A 13,526-nucleotide genomic window follows, 5' to 3' on the forward strand; every position below is an offset into this window, starting at 1 on the left:
CTGGTGTTTATGTATGTGGTGATTTTGAAATGTTATGTTTTAAATTTTATTACTGTGAAGCACATTGGTCAACTCTGTTGTTTGATATGCTATATAAATAAAGTTTAGTTGAGATTAAAGCACAAATTCTGTGATTTAATTATATAAATATATACTTCAAATCAAATCCCTTTATTATCACTCAATCATATACACAAGTGCAACAGGTCCTGTTGCTGAAATACCGCCTGCCTGCTGGAAGCAGTGAGAGCAGCCCATGGCTCTGGTGGCTGGAGTCTCTGATGATCCTCCGAGCTTTTTTCACACACCGCCTGGTATAGATGTCCTGGAGGGAGGGAAGCTCACCTCCGATGATGTGTCTGGCAGTTCGCACCACCCTGTGCAGGGCTTTGTGGTTGAGGGCGGTGCTGTTGCCATACCAAGCAGTGATGCAGCCAGTCAGGATGCTCTCTAGAGTGCAGGTGTAGAACCGTGTGAAGATGTGGCTGTTCATTTCAAACTTCCTCAGCCGTCTCAGGAAGAAGAGGCGCTGGTGAGCCTTCTTCACAAGAGCCTCTGGGTGGATGGACCATGTGAGTTCCTCAGTGATGTGGACACAGAGGAACTTGAAGCTGCTGACTCTCTCCACCAATGCTTCATTGATGGTGATGGGGCTGTGTTCTCTCTCTTTTCTCCTGAAGTCCACCACAAGCTTCTTGGTCTTACTGACATTAAGGAAGAGGTTGTGCTCCTGACACCAGTGTGTCAGCATGTGCACCTCCTCTCTGTTGGCTGTTTCATCATTGTCAGTGATCAGACCTACCACCGTCGTGTCATCAGCAAACTTAATGATGGCATTGGAGCTATGTGTTGCCACACAGTCATGTGTGTACAGGGAATACAGGAGTAGGCTGAGAACACAGCCCTGCGGGGCTCCAGTGTTGAGGGTCAGTAATGAGATGTTGCTGCCCATTCTAACCACCTGGCGTCTGCTTGACAGAAAGTCAAGGATCCAGCTGCACAGCGAGCTGTTTAAGCCTAGAGCCCAGAGTTTAACATCAAGTTTGGAGGGCACTATGGTGTTGAATGCTGAGTTGTAGTCTACAAACAGCATTCTCACATATGTGTTTCTTTTTTCCAGGTGGGAGAGAACAGTGTATAGTGTAGATGCAATGGCATCATCAGTGGAGCAGTTGTTGCAGTAAGCAAACTGCAGTGAGTCCTGTGAGGCAGGCAGCACTGAGCAGATGTAATCTCTGATTACTGATTTTTGTGCCAGGAGTGGCATAAAGTCACCCAACAGCAATATGAAAGACTGGTAGAGAGCATGCCAAGACGCATGAAAGCTGTGAAAGAAAATCAGGGTTATTCCACCAAATATTGATTTCTGAACACTTCCTAAGTTAAAACATTAGTAATGTGTTGTTTAAAAATTAATATGAACATTGTTTGCTTTGCATCTTTTTTGTTATTTTCACCAGTTGTCATTTTCTGCAAATAAATGCTCTAAATGACAATATTTTTATTTTGAATTTGGGAGAAATTCAACGAACCTCACGAACCTCACGAAAATCCAGCATAATTCTTCCTGTCGAGCGCTCATCTAAAATCTTCCTCTGAAGCACATATTCTATCAGCCAGAATCAAAAACTTCAGGATCAGGATCAAAGGTTCCTCTCATTCTCAAATCATGACAGTCAGTCTGTGACATTCCAAGTAGGCGATCCAGGTCGTTTAAACTGTCAGAAGATTGAGCCTCACGCAACTTGCACTCAGGCTGCATCAGAAACCAGGAAAATGCTGCCTCCGGAGGCTGTATGTGGAGGTATGGTGAAAAGAAGGTGCTTTTCAAACTGTTCGGAGACCAGTTTCCTTAAGAGTTCCATTCATTCAAAACAGATGTCAGTTAAGCCAATAACTGATTAGGCAGCAAGGCAGCAAGGTAGCATGTCAGCAGCGTACGTTTTAGGATGCAGCCCAAGGTAAAAGAGCTTTATTAAATGTGTTTTTCATCGGTTTGATTTGGTTATTGAGTAAATGCAATTAATAACGTGGACATGCCATCCATGGTTGCTGGACTACTGTGTGTAGTGTGTACTATTATTTCCTTCATCCTAATATATTAACAATTTCTTCATATGCATATTACTAACATTTGATGACTAAACAGAAATCTGAAGAACCTGCTATCTACCATTTAAAATACAATATAATTAATTTTTTTGTGTGTGTGTGAAATTGAGTAAATATAGTGCTAAATAAGAGTTTATTATAATTTATTTTTAGCAATTTTACATTTGTAATTTACTATATTAAATTGTGTGATATATCTGCATTGTATCAGCCTATCGGTCACCCTGCTTTCTGGATATTGGCATCAGCCATAAAAAAAAACAACATATCGGTCGACCACTAATCAGCACTACTCAACACACGGCCCTCGAGCAATCTTTTGCAGCCCGCGTTATGATATCATCATCAGAAAAATATTTACAGCAGCCTATCAGATCTGTATGAATTGTGATGTGCTCATCTTCATGAGGATTTACGCTAGTTTTCTACATCGCTGAATCATGTTAGAGAGGGAATTCAACTGCAAGAAGATAAAAAAATAAAAAATAAAAAAAAACAAAGAATAATATCTGAGCATGTCTGATGTTATGAGAGCAGCGTTCATTCAACGTGCGCATTCATACACAGAACATGTACGCTCAAACGCAGTCTATCAATCAAACATGCGCGCTCACAATCTCACTTGAGTTACTCAGTATGGTGCAAATCTGTCCAATTTGTTGAATAGCTCATCAGATATATGTACTTTTGTCGAGACAACAGTATAGGAAAAAATAACAATTTTTGGAGTACCACAGGGATCAGTTTTAGGGCCAGTTTTTCTCCATATATGCTTTCCCTGGGAGACATTATCAGAAATTTTGGAATTACTTTTCACTGTCACGCCAACAATACCCAAATTAATATTTCCTCGAAACCTGACTAAATTTTCCAAGTTAGCCGAGTGTATCAATGATAAACATTGGATGGCTAAAAATGTCCTCCTACTCAATTTTGACAAAACAGAGGTATTAATTATTGGACCAAAAACCTCTAAAAATAAGATGCTAATATATCATTTCATTCTCAATTGATGTACTCTAACTTAGTCTACCACTACATTTAAGAACTTAGGTGTTATATCTGATAGCAATTTGCCCTTTGGAAATCTCATTTCCAATGTTTGTAGAACAGCATTCTCCCACCTCAGAAATATTTCTAAATTACGACACATGCTCTCTGTTTCTGATGCCGAAAAATGAATTAATGTATTAATGACCTCAAGACTAGATTATTTTAATGCATTACTGGGAGGATGTCCTGTAGTTCCCTGTCTGTCGCTCACTCGACATTGTGTCAATGTAGTGACACTAGGGGTTCGCTCTTGAGAGCCCCAATCACCTTTGCTTTATTTAGAAAAGGCCATTGAAAATTGGTGAGTAGAATTTGCATGCCACTCTCCGTCCCAGACGTTCGAGTATAAAAGGAGATGGCGTGCACCATTCATTCAGACTTGTTCTTCGAAGCCGAGCGCATGTGTGTTTGTCCCGTCACCTTACCTTCTGCTGCTGGAATTTACAGCGCATATCAGCGGTCACCCTCGCATGAGTGTTGTGCTTCCCCTGGGTGCTTCGGCGGCTGAGTCCACAGGTGTTAAAAGAGTATATTTCAAAAGAGTATATTTTCTCTAAAAGAGCTCGCACAAACGATTGCCATCTTTTTGAAGATGTCCTTTCGCCTTTGTGCTACTGGGTGTGGCTGTTATCTCTCCCCACCGGGTGGCCACGAAATCTGTCTCGAGTGCTTGGGTCGCCAGCACACCGAGGCAGCTTTTGTGGAGGGGTCATGTTCTCGCTGCAAGAACATGACCATGAGAACATTGCGGTCGAGGTTCTCTTCCTTCTTTGTGAAGAAGAGAGCCACCCCGGCTGCTTCCCGACCTGGTCCATCCTGGGTTGAGACTCGGGCGGCTGCATCGGCGAGCACCGCGGGCGATCTGGATGTGGATATGGAAGCGTTTCTGCCGGCTCAGTCCCAGCGGACCTCCCATCCCCCAGCATGCTCGTTCTGCCCGGTAGAGTCCACAAGCAAGGCAGGCAGTCCGCCTCAGGGCGGATTTAATGTCTCGTTCAGGGCTCGCAACGAGGATGAGTTATTGGTCGCGGCATTGGAGGGTGAGCTTCTGCTTTCGGAAGCGGACAAATCTTATGAGCTCCCGCTCTCAGGCGGTAGAGCTCAGGATGAGGCGGACACTGAGTTGGCAGCCATGCTTGCCCGGGCTTGAGTGGAACCCTCCGCCCTGCCCTGAGCTTTCGTGGCTGGGTGACTGGTTTCTAGGCTCGGAGCACGACTCACGGTCATGCCCTGCCCTGGTGTCCTTCTTCCCGGAAGTGCACGAGGAGCTCACAAAGTCGTGGAAGGCAATTTTCTCTGCCCGTACACGCTCGTCCACCCTAACTACCCTCAACGGCGGCATGGCTAAGGGATACGTCGAGCTTCCCCAGGTAGAGCGTACTGTAGTGGTGCATTTATGCCCACAGGGTGCAGCCACCTGGAGGAACCGACCAAGGCTCCCTTCCAAGGCATGTAAGGTTTCTTCGTCACTCGTGGCGAAGCCTTACAACGCCGCGGGTCAGGCCGCTTCTGCCCTGCACGCCATGGTTATCCTGCAGGTCCACTAGGCCAAGGCGCTTAAAGATCTGCACAAGGGTAGGACCGACCCAGGGCTTATGCAGGGCCTGCGTACTGCGACCGATCTCACTCTACGGGTGACGAAAGTCATGGCGCGTGCCCTTGGCCAGACAACGTCCACCTTGGTGGTCCAAGAGCGGCACCTGTGGCTCAACCTTGTGGAGATGTGTGACGCCGAGAAGGTCTGCTTTCTCGACGCGCCCATCTCCCAAGGGGGTTCTTTGGCGACACTGTCGAGGACTTCACCCATCAGTTCTTGACGGTGAAGAAGCAGACGGAGGCCATTAAACATATCCTGCCACGGCGCAACTCGGCCGCCTACAGGCCTACGAAGTGCCGTTTCTTACCCGAAGCCTCTTGCCATCAGAGCCCATATGTCAGCATCTGAGAAGATCCTCCCACAGAAAGGCGACACCGCCTGCCCATCAGCTGGCCACTAAGAACCCCAGACAGGCTTCGAAGCAGTCCTGAGACAGGCGACCCAGGGATGAGGCAACTCTCGTTGACTGGCCTGACCCAGGTGTGCGCACGGGCCCCACTCCCGCCCCTGGGCCAGCACGAGGTGAGTACCCTCATAACATCGCCGGGTGCCTTCTGGGCCCGGCACCCAAATTGTCAATAAAAGAGCAGTTTCCACATTCCCTGGGTCATTCTCCAATGCTCAGCCCCTCGCTCGTGATGGCCAGGCGATGAAAATCTTTCCAGTCAACGAGCGAGACGTGAATATCTTGCGTTCCCTTGTTTTCTGGCGAAAGAAAGCCAGCAAACAGGTAAGTACGGTGGTTCTTGGGGCCGCTTGTTGCGGGGCAGCACGCCTCCCCCAGACGATCTTCCCGGTGGGGCGTCTGCTCTGCTTCGCCACGAACCACCCACCCCGGGCGTGATAAATCCAATCGTTCCCCTGATGCCATTAGCGCAGAGGCTGGAAGACTGGTTGGCGCTTTCCAGCCCGTCGCGAAGGCTCATCAGGACAATCCGGCTCAGCTACGCGATCCAGTTTGCCAGATGGCCGCCCAGGTTCAGTGGCATCCTCTCCACAGCGGTATGAGGCGAGGATGCCTCGGTCCTTCAGGCGGAGGTCGCCAACCTTCTGGCGAAGGGAGCGATAGAGCCCGTCCCCTTAGCCGAATCGCACAAGGGCTTTTACAGCCCTTAATTTATCGTGCCCAAGAGAGAGGAGGGGTTGCGCCCATTCCTGCATCTGCGTGCCTTAAAGAGAGACTTACACAGGCTTCCATAGAAGATGTTGACGCAGAAGCGCATCCTGACATCTGTACGACATCAGGATTGGTTCGTGGCCATCGACCTGAAGGATGCATACTTTCACGTATCGATTCTTCCTCGACACAGACCCTTTCTTCGGCTTGCCTTCGAGGGATGAGCATACCAGTACAAGACCTTGTACTGGTATGCTCATCCCTCGAAGGCAAGATGAGCACAACTCCTTTCAGTCTGTCCCTGTCTCCTCACATCTTTACCGTTGTGAAAGACTTATCTCCAGTTATCGGGAGTGTTTGGTTGCAGCTGTTGCTGTTAAAAGTGGCACAACCAGCTATTAGGTTTAAGGAGGCAGTTAGTTTTTCACATGGGTGATATACAATGTCATCAAAGGCCGCTCAGTGCCGCTCGCTCAACCCAAAATGCGCTTCATGATATGCTGATTTGGGAATCTGCGAAATAAGCAACAGGCCTGAGGCTATGGAGCTCTAACATTGTTTTAGTGAAGTTGCAAACCTTATAACCTAAATAAATGCAAAGTATAAATCAAAGCTAAGAACGAGGAAATCGAAAGTTTGTGCTCTGACATGCACTGTTAACTGTGGGACCTTATACAGACAGGTGTGTGCCTTTCCAAATCATGTCCAATCAACTGAATTTACCACAGGTGGGCTCCAATCAAATTGTAGAAACATCTCAAGGATGATTAGTGGAAACAGGATGCACCTGAGCTCAATTTTGAGTGTCATGGCAAAGGCTGTGAATACTTATGTACATGTGATTTTTTTCATTTTTTATTTTTAATAAATTTGCAGATTTCAAACAAACTTCTTTCACGTTGTCATTATGGGGTATTGTTTGTAGAATTTTTAGGAAAATAATGAATTTAATCCATTTTGGAATAAGGCTGTAACATAACAAAATGTGGAAAAAGTGAAGCGCTGTGAATACTTTCTGGATGCACTGTATGTTATAGTATATTTTTATATATCAAACATAGAAAAAGTGCTTATATAGAATAGTTTGAGCATTATTTTAATCCAGGAAAATAAGGATGAGTCTGTAAGGTCTTCGTGACCTTGCTGAGAGAAACCTGGGCACTCAGCCATGACAGAAAAGTACTAGGGAGAGAGTACTCTTCAAAGCACTGAATGGCACAGACAATAGTTAAAGTTATTGTATACTTTCATAATAAATTAATTTAAAAGGTTATTTTTAAAAATAGACTAACTGCCAGAATTCCACCATTGAAAAGAAGTCAGAGAGTCTGTGAAATAATGGTGGCGAACAAGGAGAGTGGAGAAGCATGCTTATTGGCTAAGATAACAGGAGGGGTGTGCTTATGAGGTAATGTGTGATAACAGAAGTGTATAAACAAGTAAGCTTTGAATGAGAGGATCAGACGATACAGTTGGCGTCTCGGCTTTGTTGTTTTGCTCAATAATGTCTAACCTTTGACATCTGGAACCCCTGACTTCAATAGTTTTCTTACTGAGAGGGAAAGAGCCTTAAATATTCCACAACATGCCTGCATCATCTCTGTCATAGGATGCGTATGCATCTATGTGTACTTCTGCAGTTAATTCAGGATGGACTTCAAAGAAACTTAGTCATTAATCTCACAGTTCATACAAAATCCTTTAGTTTGCCCACCAACATCTACATTACTCATTTTACTAATTTAAACCATGACTTGAATTACACAAAGATAAATAATATTTGCATCATATCCATGCTGTATATCCAGAGAGCAACTGGCTCCCTTGCTGAGCATGGTTTCCCCCAAGGTTATTTTTAAATATATTTTTAAGGCATAATCTACAAACACGTTATTCATCTAAACAGCACAATGATGACTTTAAGACATTCAGAAATTACAGCTTCTTTTTAATTGAGTTGACAACAGCCTTAATGCATTGAAATGCTTTCATCTACCTTTCTATCTACAAAAACCCAGTGTCATGTGGTCTTCTAGATTTGTATAGTAACTTGTGTGTAATTATTAAAATATTAGCTTAATAAGTAGGTAATGTGTGAATGTAAAACAACATTAAAAGGATGAAACATACCTGAATGAATAAAATCATCACTCTGTTGTTGTTTTGCTGTGGTTTCTCCTCTCATCTTCATCAGGTTCCTGCAGTCCAGCAGCTTCACTGAACACATCTTCATCTTCACTGGTGTCTGCAGCATCTGCTGTTCTCCAGCATAGATCACATCCACCTGCACTCTCTTATCAAACCCCAAAAGATCATTATATAATTATACGTTTAATCATATAATTATATGGGTTAGGGAACGGACTATATGTACGTTGAGGAGTAGTGTAAAAGGCTTGCCCAGGGGTCGACAACCAAAGGCACACATGCCACCTTTGCCACGCAGAGGGATGTGCAAGATAGCAAGATAGTGGACAAACCATTCTCGTGACCCACTGAGTGCCAACTTGGCATCAAGCGCATCTCTACACTTTAAATGTGTCGCACAAGCACAAAGAGTTCAGCTTTGTGTTGTTCGCTCTGTGCAGTGAATGATAGGGGTTTAATCTCTCACTGGCTGGCAGAAGCTGGCACTGATGAATAACATGTGTTTAGAGTCTTATGAAAAGATTATATGTTAATATCTGTTAAGGAGTAAAAACATTTTCACTAAAATCACAATCTCAACTCAGTAATGTGTGTATTCATGTACAGTCACAATATTATAACAAACACTTTAGAAACGTTCATGAAATTTACCTTAGTTTGATTTCCCACAACACAAAGTAGAAAAACACTTAAATTCACAATGCTCCACTTTAAAAATTTGAGTTCCTCTTCTTCTTCTTCTTCTTCTTTAGAGACTCAGGCACATACCACCACCTACTGTTTCCTTTGCTTACAACATGTGTGATCTATTCTACTTTACCCTAATCTTCTGTTGGGGTCTTTTTTTGATCCCTTTGTACTTTGCTTCTTTAAAAAAACATGGTTCCCTTCATCTCAGTGGAATGAGGTTTGGTGACTTTTCCTACATTTACTATCTATACACACACACACACACACACACACATTGGACTGGATTCTGTTGGTCTAGACCCTGTTTAGATCTGTATTTAGGGCTGACCACATGTGATCGGATCACCCGAAACCTAAACACCATGTTAATGAACACATGAGATTATCCAGACCAGAATAAACAGAATAAACATTATCCAATGGTAAACAATAGGAATAGATTCAGGAGCGTGTCATTTACATTGAAGACACACCCACAGTAGAGACATAATTTCTCTAAATACCAAAATCTTTGTTAGTAAATGCAAATTAAACAGCAGACAGATCCTCAGATTATGAATGATGGGCTTTAATAGTGACATCAGACAATATTTATACACACACCAGACAAGACAAGTTGATACAGAAATATTCAAAGTTCAACAAAATTCTAAATGTAACTTATTATTTATATAAATATGATTAAAATGCTTTCACATTTTCAATTCTCAAAATCTCATAGATGCAAGTATAAAGTTGCTAAAGATGTATTTAAGGCAGGGGTTCTTAAGCTTTCTTATAAGACAGAAGTAAGAAATGTTGAGTTTACCTGGAACCCAAACTAATACAACACCGTACAATATACTGTATTTGCTATATCCGTTTATTTATACACTTTTATGACAAATCTTTTTTTCAAAGACTTAAAAAAAAAACTTGAACATGAATACAAACACATTCTCAAATTGTAGATATATACATAAAAAATACATTTTAACTCGATAAAATCTGGAATAAGAGATCACTTAATAATTTTTTCTCAAAGCATCATATTTTGTTGCCCCTACATACATGTACCAAGGCAACTGCTGTATAGTTAATGCCAAAAAAAAAAAAAAAAAGAAAAAAAGGTTTTTATTTACAGGTGTCTCTACAATAACACTGTGGTAACGAGGTATTATTCAGAAGACAAAGATTCTGTAAGCTTCTTACATAGTTTGAAAGTCTTACCATATGAATGTAAAAGTTAAGGACTAGTAATAATAACTGCAGTAATTATGGTATTTTGGCAGAAACTATGTAAACAATAATTAGATTGCTCTTCTGACTCACAAGCAGACATTAAGAATCAGCCTACACCCTAGCAGTCTTGAAGAGCACACTAGCAACCACGTAGCAACACCTATTTCTCAGCGCCAGAATTATCACAGAGACATGGGGTTGGGCTCTTTTAACTCAGGCTAGCAAGCAGCAGCTTTTCAATATGACCCTGGCAACTCAGCCCAATTATAAATTAGCAGTGTTGTCTGAATACACCTCATCTTGTAACCCGTGTTATCATTATACTGTATCTATGCCCAAAAGGGAACAGTAGGGTTACATCATTTAGTGACCAAAACACCTAACGTCCACACAGTTAAATGATGTTATAATCACTCTATACAGATGACCACTCCTATACCTGCATCATAACATTTTTTGGATGCTTGATTTTTTTGTTTAGCAGCCTCCGGATCATGTTTTCATTTAGGGATCATCATACAATACTTGTAAATTACATGATATTTGCATGCTGTCTGTTCATTGCTTCTCTTCATACATTCAGAGGGTGTGGCCCACTTTGAATCAGTCAAATTTCTCGGCTTTGCTCCAAGTGACAACTTTTTCTTTTTTTTGAGGTGCAATAAGGAGACCTCAATATCTGCAGCTGAACTGGTGGTGGACTTCAGAAATGCAGGATGGCAAGGGAAAGTGTCCCGTGTGAAACAGCATTCACACAAGATTTTCATACCTCTCACACCGAATCATTCTTTACTGGCGAATCAAGTTTTTTGTGTTACAACATTTGGCCAGTGATCCACACACCTGTGATTACATGACAGTGATACTGACATCTTAAAGGATCCTTGGGTCTTTTGCTGCCTTTGTGATTGGCCAAATTATGAGACCACCGATCGAGTCATAGGAAGTGATTAGAGGACCAATACTGTTAAGTGGCCGATTAACTGTAACATCCTTCCAAATGACAACTTTTTTTTTGAGGTGCAATAAGGAGACCTCACCATCTGCAGCTGTGATTAAGAGTGATTATTACTCACGCATTGGACATCGCTCCGATTCACGAGTCCTGTACTCGTGACTCTATGGCAATGTTCACGATGGCATACTATCCATACTACTCTCACTGTTTTTGCCAAACACAGATATAACAGCAAGAGTAGTATGGTAGTAAGGCATTCACTACACGGTCTAGATGTTCTGTGGAGGGCGCCACAACACATTATTGTAATGCAAAGGGTGCATTTTATCGAAGCAGACTGGACAAATGCTGAAATTAGCCCAGTAGATCGCCGCCCCCAAAGCGATGGCGCCCTAGGCAGTTGCCTATGTCGCCTAATCGGTTGACCGGCACTGCCTCAAAAAGAACTCAGCCCAGTTCTAAATTAGCTGAACAGATATTAATGAAATGAATGGAAGAGCATCTCCCATGTTAGTCCATATTTCACCAGTCATGTATAAAAAAACTAGACAATGGAAATAACATTGAATACCTAGAAGTTTAAAGCAATGTCTCCCTTAGCATTTTCCTTCAACTATTCCCTAGTGCTGTTTCTTATGTGGTGTTACAACCTACTTTGAAAACTAGTCAACAATGACCAAAACATCCTTTTAACCCTTAATCAATTAGGAGCAACCCCTACCATCATATCATCTAAGTAACGTCAAGTAAGCAACGTGAAAGTGAACTGAAAATTACAATATCCAGTTTAGCTTTTACTTTACTAAAGAAAATGCAACATTCACCATGCAATAAACCAAAGACCCTTCAGAACCTGGAGGCTATTCATCAAGAACTGTGGACAACTGAATATGAAGGTTAAAGTATTATTTTTACTGAAACAAAGGTTTTAGTCAACAGCAAAGACAGAAAAAAAAAATTACTTGATAAAAAAATATATATACTTGTGTTTCCATTAAGGTCATTTTTAATCACAGTGATCACTTAGGCAATACTTTTTTACATGTTTCTGTAGCTGATCTGATTGGTTGAAACTTTTCCCACATGAAGAGCAGTGGTATGGTTTCCCTCAAGTATGGATTCTCTCATGTCTTTTCAGGTTTTGAGACTGAGTGAAACTCTTTTCACAGTGTGAGCACTTGTAAGGTTTCTCTCCAGTATGGATTCTCTCGTGTGCTTTCAGGTCGTGTGACTGAGTGAAACTCTTTCCACAGTGTGAGCACTTGTATGGTTTCTCTCCAGTATGGATTCTCTTGTGTGTTTTCAGGTTATGTGAGTGAGTGAAACTCTTTCCACAGTGTGAGCACTTGTAAGGTTTTTCTCCAGTGTGAATTCTCTTGTGTGTTTTCAGGTTTTGTGACCAAGTGAATCTCTTTCCACAGTGTGAGCACTTGTAAGGTTTCTCTCCAGTATGATTTGTCTCGTGTGCTTTCAGGCTTTCTGACTTATTGAAGCTCTTTCCACAGTGTGAGCACTTGTAAGGTTTTTCTCCAGTATGAATTCTTTGGTGCTGTTTCAATATGCTGGCTGTAATAAAGGTCTTCCCACATTCAAAACACATATGAGCACCCACACCGGTATGTATTTTCTGGTGTTCTTTAAAATAGGACGGGTTTACAAAACTTTTTCCACAAAAAGAACACTTGTATGGCTTCACATTTGTGTGAGTTTTCAGATGCAGTTTTAAGCTTGAATTCAAAACAAATGTTTTACCACACTGATCACATTCAAATGGTTTTTCTCCAGAGTGACAGCGGAGATGATTATTGAGACTAGCTACATATGCAAAACTTCTTCCACACTGATGGCACGTGTAAGGCTTCTCTCCAGTGTGAATTCTCATGTGTACATCAAGGGTTCTTTTAATAATGAAAATTTTTCCACACTGATGGCATGTGAAAAGCTTTTTTCCTGTGTGAACTCTTGTGTGCACATTAAGACTTTTTTTCTGTGAGAAACTCTTTCCACACTGAAGGCATGAGAAAGGCTTTTCTCCAGTGTGAATTCTCATGTGTTTATTAAGATTGCTTTTAAAAGTGAAACTTTTTCCACACTGAGAAAGAGATTTCTTGGATACTTTTCTTTGAGGCTTTTTTGGTGAGAAATTCTTAGTCTTTGAGCCACTCAAAGATTTATTTGCAGTTGTGAAATCATGATGTTTCTGATACTGACGTTTCTCCTCCACTTCATTCAGTTCTTGACGTTCCTCTTTCACTTCCATCAGCTCTACAATGAACACAGTAAATTGTCAAAAATTTATTCAAGGAGGACAAATGTGAAACATCAAATTGAACCCCAATTTAAATGGCAGAACACAAATGTTTCATATATATTTTTGATTTTTGGAGTGCAAGATATATATATTTATCCCAAGTGTGCTCAAACTTCTATGGCAAGAGATCTACTTTCATTATGTTATTATAGTAAGTATTATAGTATAAGTATGATCTACAGTGCTTTCATGATACAAAATTTCAGTAGTCTGTACCTTTATCAGTGAAATTTGATGATTCTCAATACCAAAGCAAAAACGTATAAAAAAAAATTATATTTTGTAAACACTGTTTAAATTTTTCAAGTAATTATTCAGG

At 41.7% G+C, this 13,526-nt stretch overlaps 1 protein-coding gene and 2 pseudogenes across 1 annotated transcript in view; all 3 read right to left on the reverse strand.

Moving 5' to 3' along the window:
• Positions 1-8,877, reverse strand: part of LOC127420326 (zinc finger protein 501-like) — a 47,341-nt pseudogene extending 38,464 nt beyond the window's left edge.
• LOC127420189 (gastrula zinc finger protein XlCGF57.1-like) overlaps positions 1-13,526 on the reverse strand; it is a 166,324-nt pseudogene that overhangs the window by 67,226 nt on the left and 85,572 nt on the right.
• The window catches only part of LOC127420332 (gastrula zinc finger protein XlCGF8.2DB-like), a 45,817-nt gene that overhangs the window by 19,872 nt on the left and 12,419 nt on the right, over positions 1-13,526 (reverse strand). The gene's annotated exons all lie outside the window — the stretch shown is intronic.

The sequence above is a fragment of the Myxocyprinus asiaticus genome, chromosome 29, assembly GCF_019703515.2.
Source record: "Myxocyprinus asiaticus isolate MX2 ecotype Aquarium Trade chromosome 29, UBuf_Myxa_2, whole genome shotgun sequence".
NCBI lineage: Eukaryota > Metazoa > Chordata > Actinopteri > Cypriniformes > Catostomidae > Myxocyprinus > Myxocyprinus asiaticus.